The sequence below is a fragment of the Chlamydotis macqueenii genome, chromosome 1, assembly GCF_036417535.1.
Source record: "Chlamydotis macqueenii isolate bChlMac1 chromosome 1, bChlMac1.mat, whole genome shotgun sequence".
Taxonomy (NCBI): domain Eukaryota; kingdom Metazoa; phylum Chordata; class Aves; order Otidiformes; family Otididae; genus Chlamydotis; species Chlamydotis macqueenii.
Genome location: NC_141556.1, coordinates 58136842 through 58149581, shown reverse-complemented (window position 1 = coordinate 58149581; position 12740 = coordinate 58136842). Strand labels below are relative to the sequence as shown.

The following is a 12740-nucleotide window of genomic DNA, read 5'->3' as shown; positions in this document are numbered from 1 at the left end:
GTACATTTCCATTTTGTGCATAACCACAGTGGCCAAGTTTAAGCCCGACCGTTTAAAAGGTGGTCCCATGCTTCCTGTAAACCCAAGGGAGGCGTGAGACCACGGCCATTTGGTGTTCTTTTGATTACAGGTTAGTGGTAAGATGCAGAAAAATATTGTAAGCCCAATCACAGGTCCAATTAAAAAATTGGTCATTTTTAGAATTTATGCTTCCAAATTATCATCCATGTGCAGCTTTTCCCACTCACTGTTGTCCCTCGGAGTTCTTCTGCAAGATGAAATAACAGAGCTTGCCTCCTTGAGGCACAGCTAAAATGACGGAACTATCCAACGGGTATTTATCCGATGTTCCTTTCCCAGGGCATCAGAGGCTACCCACGCATATGCATTTAGAGGGGTTTTTAGGACCAATGGTACTGTTCCCGCGGTGGGAAGCTCCACTAAAACAGGTTGTCCTGGGAGGTGAGCTGGATTTTTAGAGTCATTCGGTCCTTTTAAAGAAGGGATTAAAGTAGGGACTTTTGGACAGAAGGCAGTGATTTTAGGGCATCCATTTACCCCCATCTGTCATTTACACCTTTGACAGCTTCCCACAGGCGAGCATCCCAATTGCCTTCCTGTGGTTTCAAAAGTCGTTTCAGCAAACCATTGGTTCTTTCTACAATACCATTGTGGGTAATAAGGAGTGTGAAAAATCCATTTAATCCCTTCACTTCGTGCCCAATCCTGTACTATTCTGGCAGTGAAGTGGGAACCGTTATCAGACTGTATTTCTTGTGGTTTTGGAAAAGTTCCAAACCATTGTCGCAATGCTCTCACAGTGCTTTCTCCCGTAGCCCTGTTAAAGGCTTCTGCTTGGACTGGTCCTGATATTATTTCCACTCCCACCAACACAAAATGTTTCCCTCCTGATTTCTTAAAGGGTCCAATATAATCCACCTGCCACGCATCCCACAAACCTTTACCCTCTCTTAGATGCAGGGGATCATCTTCTAAAGGGTGTCTTTCCAGTCGCCTACGACATTGCTCACAGGCAGATATGCAAGTTTCGCATGTTGCTCTGGTGACAGGCCAGCCTCGAGCAAGGGCTTCACGACACAGGTCCTTAGCTCCTGTGTGTTTACGCTTTACATGCAACCATTCTAGCAGGCGGTCCCAATCTTCTGTGACTTGGTCCTTTTGTACAGGGGCTAGCCTTGCTAACTCATCCGCTCTGTTATTCCATTTACCCGCTGAGCCCCCATCTGCCTGATGAGAAGCTACCCATCCCACGGCAAAGTTCCCCTGTTTAGCAATGTTTAAGATATCTTGCCATTTTTCCTTTTGCCACACTGGGATTCTGTTAACCTCCCATTCATTTTGCTCCCAAAAAGGCAGCCATTCAGTACAACCCTTAAACACAGCGTAGGAATCAGTATAGATGTGGATGGGAGAAGTGGCTTGAGCTTCACGCTGGAAAACACTCCACACTGCAATTAACTCTCCTACTTGGGCGCTGCCCACTCCCTCTGTAATAATTTGTTCATCAGAGGAGGTATGGAGTGCTACTGCTCGATATTTCCATACTTTCCCTTCTCTTTTTGCAGAAGCATCGGTAAACCAGGCACTCACTGCTTGGTCGGGAGAGAAAGGAGGAGCCGCTTGGATGACAGAGGCAGGTTTATCTTGGCTGCCATCCGAGCTTTCTGTTTCTTGTATAGCCAGGTGTTTTAAAGCTCCTTCAGTCACTGAGAAAATGTTACAGTAGTGTTCAATCTGGGCATACCATTTTCATACTGAGGCTTTCTGAGCCACCCCGTCAGGGGGAGGGGTCCCACTGGTAACTGCCTTTATCACTTTAAATGGGCCTCTCAGTACAATTGGTTGTTGGCGTGCAATTTTCTCTACTTCTATGAGAGCCAGGCTAACCACAAACAACCCTTTCTCCCAAGCAGTGTATCTCCTCTCGGCATCTTTAAAGCTGCGAGAATAAAATCCCACAGGCCAAGTTGGACCCTCAGGGCCCCGTTGCCATATATGTACTGATAATCCTGATATGGCAAATCCCCATTCCACCTGAAAAGGGTCTGTAGGGTGGATAGGACCGAGAGCCTGGTGAGCCGTTGCTTCAAAAATTAACAATTGCACAGCTTCTTCCTGAGATGGGGTCCATTCCCATTTGACCCCTTTCCTCAGCAAATCATAAAGAGGTCTAGCAATAATGGAGAAGTCCGGAATATGTTTTCTCCAGAACACCAATAGTCCTAAAGTATGTTGTAAATCCTTTTTTGACTCAGGCATTTTAATCTGACCTAAAGAAGTGAGGGTGTCCGGTGGGATACACATCATTCCCCCTTTCCACCAAATTCCCAAAAACTTTACTTCTTGTGATGGCTTTTGGACCTTTTCGGGGGGAATTTGCAAACCCAGATTCTGGTGGGTTGTTTCCACCTCCTTTATTTCTTCCCCCCCCCCCCCCCCCCCCCCCCCCGGATGTCATAAATATATTGGTAAACATCTACAGCTTCAGGTTTTGGTATTTTTTCCAATTCTTGGGCTAAAGCATGATGAGCCAATGTAGGAGAGTGCTTATACCCCTGGGGTAGCCGGGTGAAAGTATATTGTTGCCCTTCCCACGTAAAGGCAAAACGGTCTCTGTCCTCTGGTTGCAAAGGTACCATAAAAAACATGTCTTTAACGTCTATAGTTGCCATAATTGGGTGAGCTTTCTCCTGAATTATTGTTACCAATTCCGCCAAATTGGGCACTGCGGCAGTCAAAGGTTCGGTGTTGGCGTTCAGTCTCCTAAAATCCACTGTGAGTCGCCACTTTCCATTTGGTTTTCGCAGTGGCCACACCGGAGAGTTAAAAGGAGAATGTGTATTTATCACAACCCCTTGCTCCCAAAGTTCCTGCATAACAGGTCTGATACCTTCTTTTGCTCCCAGGGGAAGGGGATATTGTTTGACATTAGTTGCTTTGCTAAACGGCAGAGAGGGTGCAGTTTGGAGTAACCTAATATTTAATTGCGGGGTCCCAAAAGTCCACCACAAGCCTTCTGGGTCTTTCCAACCTTTCCCTTTAAGGACATCCATTCCTAATAAATTAGTAGGAATATTCCCGATCACCATTGTAACAGTGACCGTGTTTTCCTCTCCCGGCAACGTTAGCTTTACCTGAGCAACACTCATGGCTTCTGTTGACCCTAAAGCATTCAGGACACAAAAACGTCTTCTCGAGGGAGAGACACCACACCTTTGTGCATCTTCTTTAGTCAAAGCGGAGACTTGGGCACCGGTATCAACCAAAAAGGTCACCAGTCCACGTTTTGGACCCACAATAGCCGTAATTAGCCAATCTCCCCTGCTAGTCTTGGTGAGCTGTCGGATATAAATCCATCCTCCATTCCCTCGCTCACCAATGGGGAATGGAGGTTCTAGTTTTCCTGCATCTGGGGAAAAACCTCACTGTTTCTGTTGCCTGTGTCTTCCAAAGGTGGGGCTGTGGGTGTGATGGGTGAGATTTCTTTCCCTTTGGGTGGGTATTGTTTTGGGTTACACCATTTTGATACCACCTTGCTCAGCTTTCCAATGGGTAAACCATCCATTACATCTCTTGGAACACCCTTTTTAATTCCCAAAAGCCACCACTGTTGTCGGGTCATGGGCTGTGCTCCCCCCGCTGTTTTAAAACGAGGGCTAGGTTGACTGATGTGGGGGGGTGAGTCCCTGATGTCTATCTGACGGATTCCTTTTGGTCTGTCCTCTGGGAGTTTTACTGGACCATATTTTCTCCCATAATTTATCAGCTCCTGTGCTACCTCCCCCCAAGTCCACACCTTTGCTTTATCACCTGATGAGGGTCGAGATGGGCTGAGATCGGAGGGAGACACATTCATAGGGCTATTGGTTGCATTTCCATGGCCTCTCATAAAGCCCTCCAATCTTTCTAAGGGACCGAGTGTCTCAATGGTCTTTCGAAGTTGAATCCCCAAAGGTTTAAGTGACTCTGGAAGTCCCCTTATCAAGGGAGTCATGCTCTCAGGGTCCACCGGCAACATCATTGGAGATTCACATCTAGGAGTTAACTTTCTTTCTTTCATCATTTGCAAACAAGCAGCTTTTTGGACGCTTTCCACCAGCTGATCAACTGTGCCAGTGATTGGAAGAGGATCCCCTCTCTCCAAAGGGTTTAACCCCCCCAGCCCAATAAGCGGCTCGCTGAGTTAAGGACCATGGGGCACGATTATCTCCTGTGGTCAAAAAGACTCCAGGACCCCAATATCCCTCAGCCTCCTTTTCACTCGGCTGGATTTGATCTCCCCCGGTTAGAGATACACGCCACACATACTCCGTCTCAGATTCTTTGGCAAGATGCCCGTACTCCCGCTTCAGTTTGGCAAGCTCAGTAGCGGTATACGGCGACTCCTTAGTTGTTATCTGTGGGTTGCTATCCTCATCATTCAAATAAAAGAATTCTGTTTTAACCAAAGGTCTTACCCGAGGGTGGTCGCCAGAGTGATCCCTCATTTTCTCCAATTTCTTCTGAGGGTATATTGGACTTATCTGTTGAATACCTCTCTCCTCAAGCTTCAGATCTGTCTCACTGTCCAATTCTGAATTCTTTGGATATTCCTCCCTCAAGATAGATTTTAGCAAAAGGTTTTGCTCCTTTTCTCCCCCCAGCTGTTTTTCGAGGTAGGATACTGTCCCCTGAGGGCCTCCACCAAACGCTGGAGCAACTCAATAATCGTCTCCTGCTCTCGCTGCTTAAGGCGGCCCTCTGCTGCTGCTGCCAGACTGGCACCCAGAACAGCACAAACTATGGCTTTGCCTCTGCCAGATATTACCCTCGCCTCCTTCTACAAGGAAGTCATTCGATCTACTACGCTCTGCAAATTTGTCCAATTATCCCGAGCCCAATCTTGCCCAGGTGTGGACGGCCGGGCACCGTGCTGTGCCACGAACTCATAAAGAAAGTCTCGATTTCTCACTAACAAAGAGACACACGACACACACGTCGAGTCTCTTCACTGTCCTACGCAGCTAGCACGCTGGCAGTTACGGTCAACTTGGAAGCAGCCGCGCAGAAGGCAGTCGCCCTCCAACCGACGAACAACGCATCATCGCGGCCACACGCGAGCTGGCCGCACTCGGAGCTTTCGCGGCTCTTCTCTCGCTCTTTCCCGCAGAGCTCCGGCGATGCACAACTCGAACCGCGAAAGTGCAATGAGCTTTGTGCAAGCTGCGCAGAAGAAACAAGGCACTAAAGCGGCAAATGTCCAGCTAATCTCCCACGTGAAAAGGGTCAGCAAGGAAAGCTCTTGCTGCTCTTCACTCGCTCTTGCTAACAGCCCAGAAGCATTGCGACACTTCTCTGGATGATTTGCCCACCAACACTTCACATCAGCTAAAGCCGGCTGCCCGGAGGAAAAGAGGCTAGGAAGGATCGTAGCAGGCACGGTTGTTGCCGCACGAGAAGTGCCTGCTCCGGAGGCTTCTTGCGAGCAGCGCTAAAAGCACGCGAACATCGCATTTCTGTGCTTTCCTGAACAGCTTGCGCTGGGACAGCTACAGCCGTGTTTTGCAAGCTGCCCGGGGTTCTGAGGCACTAAAAGTGCGGATGTGTGGCCACTGTCCAAGACGAGAACCGGCTGCTCTGAAAGCCCTTCCTGCTCTTCACGTACGCTTTCTAGCAGCTCTACGGACACACACACGTCAGCCTCTTCACTATCCTACACAGCTAGCACGCTGGCAGTTACGGTCAACTTGGAAGCAGCCGCGCAGAAGGCAGTCGCCCTCCAACCGGCGAACAACGCATCATCGCGGCCACACGCGAGCTGGCCGCACTCGGAGCTTTCGCGGCTCTTCTCTCGCTCTTTCCCGCAGAGCTCCGGCGATGCACAACTCGAACCGCGAAAGCCGCAATGAGCTTTGTGCAAGCTGCGCAGAAGAAACAAGGCACTAAAGCGGCAAATGTCCAGCTAATCTCCCCCGTGAAAAGGGTCAGCAAGGAAAGCTCTTGCTGCTCTTCACTCGCTCTTGGTAAAAGCCCAGAAGCATTGCGACACTTCTCTGGATGATTTGCCCACCAACACTTCACATCAGCTAAAGCCGGCTGCCCGGAGGAAAAGACGCTAGGAAGGATCGTAGCAGGCACGGTTGTTGCCGCACGAGAAGTGCCTGCTCCGGAGGCTTCTTGCGAGCAGCGCTAAAGGCACGCGAACATCGCGTCTCTGTGCTTTCCTGAACAGCTTGCGCTGGGACAGCTACAGCCGTGTTTTGCAAGCTGTCCGGGGTTCTGAGGCACTAAAAGTGCAGATGTGTGGTGACTTTCCTTTCAAAGTCAGTGGCACTGTCCCAAACTATTTTCCGAATTTCAGTGGGGAAAGTGCCTTCTTCACCTTCTCTTATAATTGATGCGGCTACTGATTGCATCCACAGTTGAGCTTGGATACAACTGAGAGCCAGGGAGAGGTTGTTTTGGACCACACCGAGTGCATCTATAACCAATTCATGGTCTTTTTCATTCACCTTCTCCCATTTTGGTAATATATTTGATAACATCCATTGATTAGTTCCCAAAGCCAATAGGGAAGATCGTAAAGGACGTTGCAATTTAGTCAGGTCCCTAGTTGTGGTAGCCAATTTGTTCATCTGAATCAATACTATTTAGAACTCCCAATCCTGTTCCCAGAACACCAGTTAGGTCTCTCTTTATTCGTTTCTCGGAAGGGGTCCGTTTTTGCAGCCAGGTTGTCCATCCCTCGTAAGAGGTTTTTAGGAGAGGTGAGCAAGCTGGCTGAATTTCTGAAGCATTATTTTGCATTGACAATTCAACTTGTTTCAGGGACCATGATGGATTGAATAACATCTGTTGCTGGCCCATATTTCTAATTACATATGGTCCAATCTCAAAAATTTTCGGGTTCAGTACAATAACTGGTTCAGTGGTAAGAGGTGCTGTGTATCTTGTCATGTTGGGGCTGGGAGTAGTAGTTGTTGGCTCAATAATGGCCATTTTAAATTTGAATGTCAGTGCCACGTCACCTTTCTGGTTATTCCAGAGACAGATTACAAAGACAGGTTGGGTTAGTGTAAAATTACTCCAGCATTCCAATTTTTCCTTTTCAAGGACACAAAGACTCTTTGTGAGTACAGATTCATTAGTTCTTCTTACAATAATTTGGGTTGCTTTTTCATGGATAGATCCATTGACCATTCGGCAACCTATTTGAATTTTTTTCTCCAATTGTTCCCATCAAGAGGGGAGCCCTGCTGTCTCTGTCCCAGCCCCACTCATGCCCTGAGTACATTTCCATTTTGTGCATAACCACAGTGGCCAAGTTTAAGCCCGACCGTTTAAAAGGTGGTCCCATGCTTCCTGTAAACCCAAGGGAGGCGTGAGACCACGGCCATTTGGTGTTCTTTTGATTACAGGTTAGTGGTAAGATGCAGAAAAATATTGTAAGCCCAATCACAGGTCCAATTAAAAAATTGGTCATTTTTAGAATTTATGCTTCCAAATTATCATCCATGTGCAGCTTTTCCCACTCACTGTTGTCCCTCGGAGTTCTTCTGCAAGATGAAATAACAGAGCTTGCCTCCTTGAGGCACAGTTAAAATGACGGAACTATCCAACGGGTATTTATCCGATGTTCCTTTCCCAGGGCATCAGAGGCTACCCACGCATATGCATTTAGAGGGGTTTTTAGGACCAATGGTACTGTTCCCGCGGTGGGAAGCTCCACTAAAACAGGTTGTCCTGGGAGGTGAGCTGGATTTTTAGAGTCATTCGGTCCTTTTAAAGAAGGGATTAAAGTAGGGACTTTTGGACAGAAGGCAGTGATTTTAGGGCATCCATTTACCCCCATCTGTCATTTACACCTTTGACAGCTTCCCACAGGCGAGCATCCCAATTGCCTTCCTGTGGTTTCAAAAGTCGTTTCAGCAAACCATTGGTTCTTTCTACAATACCATTGTGGGTAATAAGGAGTGTGAAAAATCCATTTAATCCCTTCACTTCGTGCCCAATCCTGTACTATTCTGGCAGTGAAGTGGGAACCGTTATCAGACTGTATTTCTTGTGGTTTTGGAAAAGTTCCAAACCATTGTCGCAATGCTCTCACAGTGCTTTCTCCCGTAGCCCTGTTAAAGGCTTCTGCTTGGACTGGTCCTGATATTATTTCCACTCCCACCAACACAAAATGTTTCCCTCCTGATTTCTTAAAGGGTCCAATATAATCCACCTGCCACGCATCCCACAAACCTTTACCCTCTCTTAGATGCAGGGGATCATCTTCTAAAGGGTGTCTTTCCAGTCGCCTACGACATTGCTCACAGGCAGATATGCAAGTTTCGCATGTTGCTCTGGTGACAGGCCAGCCTCGAGCAAGGGCTTCACGACACAGGTCCTTAGCTCCTGTGTGTTTACGCTTTACATGCAACCATTCTAGCAGGCGGTCCCAATCTTCTGTGACTTGGTCCTTTTGTACAGGGGCTAGCCTTGCTAACTCATCCGCTCTGTTATTCCATTTACCCGCTGAGCCCCCATCTGCCTGATGAGAAGCTACCCATCCCACGGCAAAGTTCCCCTGTTTAGCAATGTTTAAGATATCTTGCCATTTTTCCTTTTGCCACACTGGCATTCTGTTAACCTCCCATTCATTTTGCTCCCAAAAAGGCAGCCATTCAGTACAACCCTTAAACACAGCGTAGGAATCAGTATAGATGTGGATGGGAGAAGTGGCTTGAGCTTCACGCTGGAAAACACTCCACACTGCAATTAACTCTCCTACTTGGGCGCTGCCCACTCCCTCTGTACTAATTTGTTCATCAGAGGAGGTATGGAGTGCTACTGCTCGATAGTTCCATACTTTCCCTTCTCTTTTTGCAGAAGCATCGGTAAACCAGGCACTCACTGCTTGGTCGGGAGAGAAAGGAGGAGCCGCTTGGATGACAGAGGCAGGTTTATCTTGGCTGCCATCCGAGCTTTCTGTTTCTTGTATAGCCAGGTGTTTTAAAGCTCCTTCAGTCACTGAGAAAATGTTACAGTAGTGTTCAATCTGGGCATACCATTTTCATACTGAGGCTTTCTGAGCCACCCCGTCAGGGGGAGGGGTCCCACTGGTAACTGCCTTTATCACTTTAAATGGGCCTCTCAGTACAATTGGTTGTTGGCGTGCAATTTTCTCTACTTCTATGAGAGCCAGGCTAACCACAAACAACCCTTTCTCCCAAGCAGTGTATCTCCTCTCGGCATCTTTAAAGCTGCGAGAATAAAATCCCACAGGCCAAGTTGGACCCTCAGGGCCCCGTTGCCATATATGTACTGATAATCCTGATATGGCAAATCCCCATTCCACCTGAAAAGGGTCTGTAGGGTGGATAGGACCGAGAGCCTGGTGAGCCGTTGCTTCAAAAATTAACAATTGCACAGCTTCTTCCTGAGATGGGGTCCATTCCCATTTGACCCCTTTCCTCAGCAAATCATAAAGAGGTCTAGCAATAATGGAGAAGTCCGGAATATGTTTTCTCCAGAACACCAATAGTCCTAAAGTATGTTGTAAATCCTTTTTTGACTCAGGCATTTTAATCTGACCTAAAGAAGTGAGGGTGTCCGGTGGGATACACATCATTCCCCCTTTCCACCAAATTCCCAAAAACTTTACTTCTTGTGATGGCTTTTGGACCTTTTCGGGGGGAATTTGCAAACCCAGATTCTGGTGGGTTGTTTCCACCTCCTTTATTTCTTCCCCCCCCCCCCCCCGATGTCATAAATATATTGGTAAACATCTACAGCTTCAGGTTTTGGTATTTTTTCCAATTCTTGGGCTAAAGCATGATGAGCCAATGTAGGAGAGTGCTTATACCCCTGGGGTAGCCGGGTGAAAGTATATTGTTGCCCTTCCCACGTAAAGGCAAAACGGTCTCTGTCCTCTGGTTGCAAAGGTACCATAAAAAACATGTCTTTAACATCTATAGTTGCCATAATTGGGTGAGCTTTCTCCTGAATTATTGTTACCAATTCCGCCAAATTGGGCACTGCGGCAGTCAAAGGTTCGGTGTTGGCGTTCAGTCTCCTAAAATCCACTGTGAGTCGCCACTTTCCATTTGGTTTTCGCAGTGGCCACACCGGAGAGTTAAAAGGAGAATGTGTATTTATCACAACCCCTTGCTCCCAAAGTTCCTGCATAACAGGTCTGATACCTTCTTTTGCTCCCAGGGGAAGGGGATATTGTTTGACATTAGTTGCTTTGCTAAACGGCAGAGAGGGTGCAGTTTGGAGTAACCTAATATTTAATTGCGGGGTCCCAAAAGTCCACCACAAGCCTTCTGGGTCTTTCCAACCTTTCCCTTTAAGGACATCCATTCCTAATAAATTAGTAGGAATATTCCCGATCACCATTGTAACAGTGACCGTGTTTTCCTCTCCCGGCAACGTTAGCTTTACCTGAGCAACACTCATGGCTTCTGTTGACCCTAAAGCATTCAGGACACAAAAACGTCTTCTCGAGGGAGAGACACCACACCTTTGTGCATCTTCTTTAGTCAAAGCGGAGACTTGGGCACCGGTATCAACCAAAAAGGTCACCAGTCCACGTTTTGGACCCACAGTAGCCGTAATTAGCCAATCTCCCCTGCTAGTCTTGGTGAGCTGTCGGATATAAATCCATCCTCCATTCCCTCGCTCACCAATGGGGAATGGAGGTTCTAGTTTTCCTGCATCTGGGGAAAAACCTCACTGTTTCTGTTGCCTGTGTCTTCCAAAGGTGGGGCTGTGGGTGTGATGGGTGAGATTTCTTTCCCTTTGGGTGGGTATTGTTTTGGGTTACACCATTTTGATACCACCTTGCTCAGCTTTCCAATGGGTAAACCATCCATTACATCTCTTGGAACACCCTTTTTAATTCCCAAAAGCCACCACTGTTGTCGGGTCATGGGCTGTGCTCCCCCCGCTGTTTTAAAACGAGGGCTAGGTTGACTGATGTGGGGGGGGGTGAGTCCCTGATGTCTATCTGACGGATTCCTTTTGGTCTGTCCTCTGGGAGTTTTACTGGACCATATTTTCTCCCATAATTTATCAGCTCCTGTGCTACCTCCCCCCAAGTCCACACCTTTGCTTTATCACCTGATGAGGGTCGAGATGGGCTGAGATCGGAGGGAGACACATTCATAGGTTGCATTTCCATGGCCTCTCATAAAGCCCTCCAATCTTTCTAAGGGACCGAGTGTCTCAATGGTCTTTCGAAGTTGAATCCCCAAAGGTTTAAGTGACTCTGGAAGTCCCCTTATCAAGGGAGTCATGCTCTCAGGGTCCACCGGCAATATCATTGGAGATTCACATCTAGGAGTTAACTTTCTTTCTTTCATCATTTGCAAACAAGCAGCTTTTTGGACGCTTTCCACCAGCTGATCAACTGTGCCAGTGATTGGAAGAGGATCCCCTCTCTCCAAAGGGTTTAACCCCCCAGCCCAATAAGCGGCTCGCTGAGTTAAGGACCATGGGGCACGATTATCTCCTGTGGTCAAAAAGACTCCAGGACCCCAATATCCCTCAGCCTCCTTTTCACTCGGCTGGATTTGATCTCCCCCGGTTAGAGATACACGCCACACATACTCCGTCTCAGATTCTTTGGCAAGATGCCCGTACTCCCGCTTCAGTTTGGCAAGCTCAGTAGCGGTATACGGCGACTCCTTAGTTGTTATCTGTGGGTTGCTATCCTCATCATTCAAATAAAAGAATTCTGTTTTAACCAAAGGTCTTACCCGAGGGTGGTCGCCAGAGTGATCCCTCATTTTCTCCAATTTCTTCTGAGGGTATATTGGACTTATCTGTTGAATACCTCTCTCCTCAAGCTTCAGATCTGTCTCACTGTCCAATTCTGAATTCTTTGGATATTCCTCCCTCAAGATAGATTTTAGCAAAAGGTTTTGCTCCTTTTCTCCCCCCAGCTGTTTTTCGAGGTAGGATACTGTCCCCTGAGGGCCTCCACCAAACGCTGGAGCAACTCAATAATCGTCTCCTGCTCTCGCTGCTTAAGGCGGCCCTCTGCTGCTGCTGCCAGACTGGCACCCAGAACAGCACAAACTATGGCTTTGCCTCTGCCAGATATTACCCTCGCCTCCTTCTACAAGGAAGTCATTCGATCTACTACGCTCTGCAAATTTGTCCAATTATCCCGAGCCCAATCTTGCCCAGGTGTGGACGGCCGGGCACCGTGCTGTGCCACGAACTCATAAAGCAAGTCTCGATTTCTCACTAACAAAGAGACACACGACACACACGTCGAGTCTCTTCACTGTCCTACACAGCTAGCACGCTGGCAGTTACCGTCAACTTGGAAGCAGCCGCGCAGAAGGCAGTCGCCCTCCAACCGACGAACAGCGGATCATCGCGGCCACACGCGAGCTGGCCGCACTCGGAGCTTTCGCGGCTCTTCTCTCGCTCTTTCCCGCAGAGCTCCGGCGATGCACAACTCGAACCGCGAAAGCCGCAATGAGCTTTGTGCAAGCTGCGCAGAAGAAACAAGGCACTAAAGCGGCAAATGTCCAGCTAATCTCCCACGTGAAAAGGGTCAGCAAGGAAAGCTCTTGCTGCTCTTCACTCGCTCTTGCTAACAGCCCAGAAGCATTGCGACTCTTCTCTGGATGATTTGCCCACCAACACTTCACATCAGCTAAAGCCGGCTGCCCGGAGGAAAAGATGCTAGGAAAGATCGTAGCAGGCACGGTTGTTGCCGCACGAGACGTGCCTGCTCC

At 48.1% G+C, this 12740-nt stretch overlaps 1 pseudogene; it reads right to left on the bottom strand.

Annotated features, from left to right (window-relative positions):
• Positions 1-12740, bottom strand: part of LOC147602121 (uncharacterized) — a 93126-nt pseudogene that overhangs the window by 19910 nt on the left and 60476 nt on the right.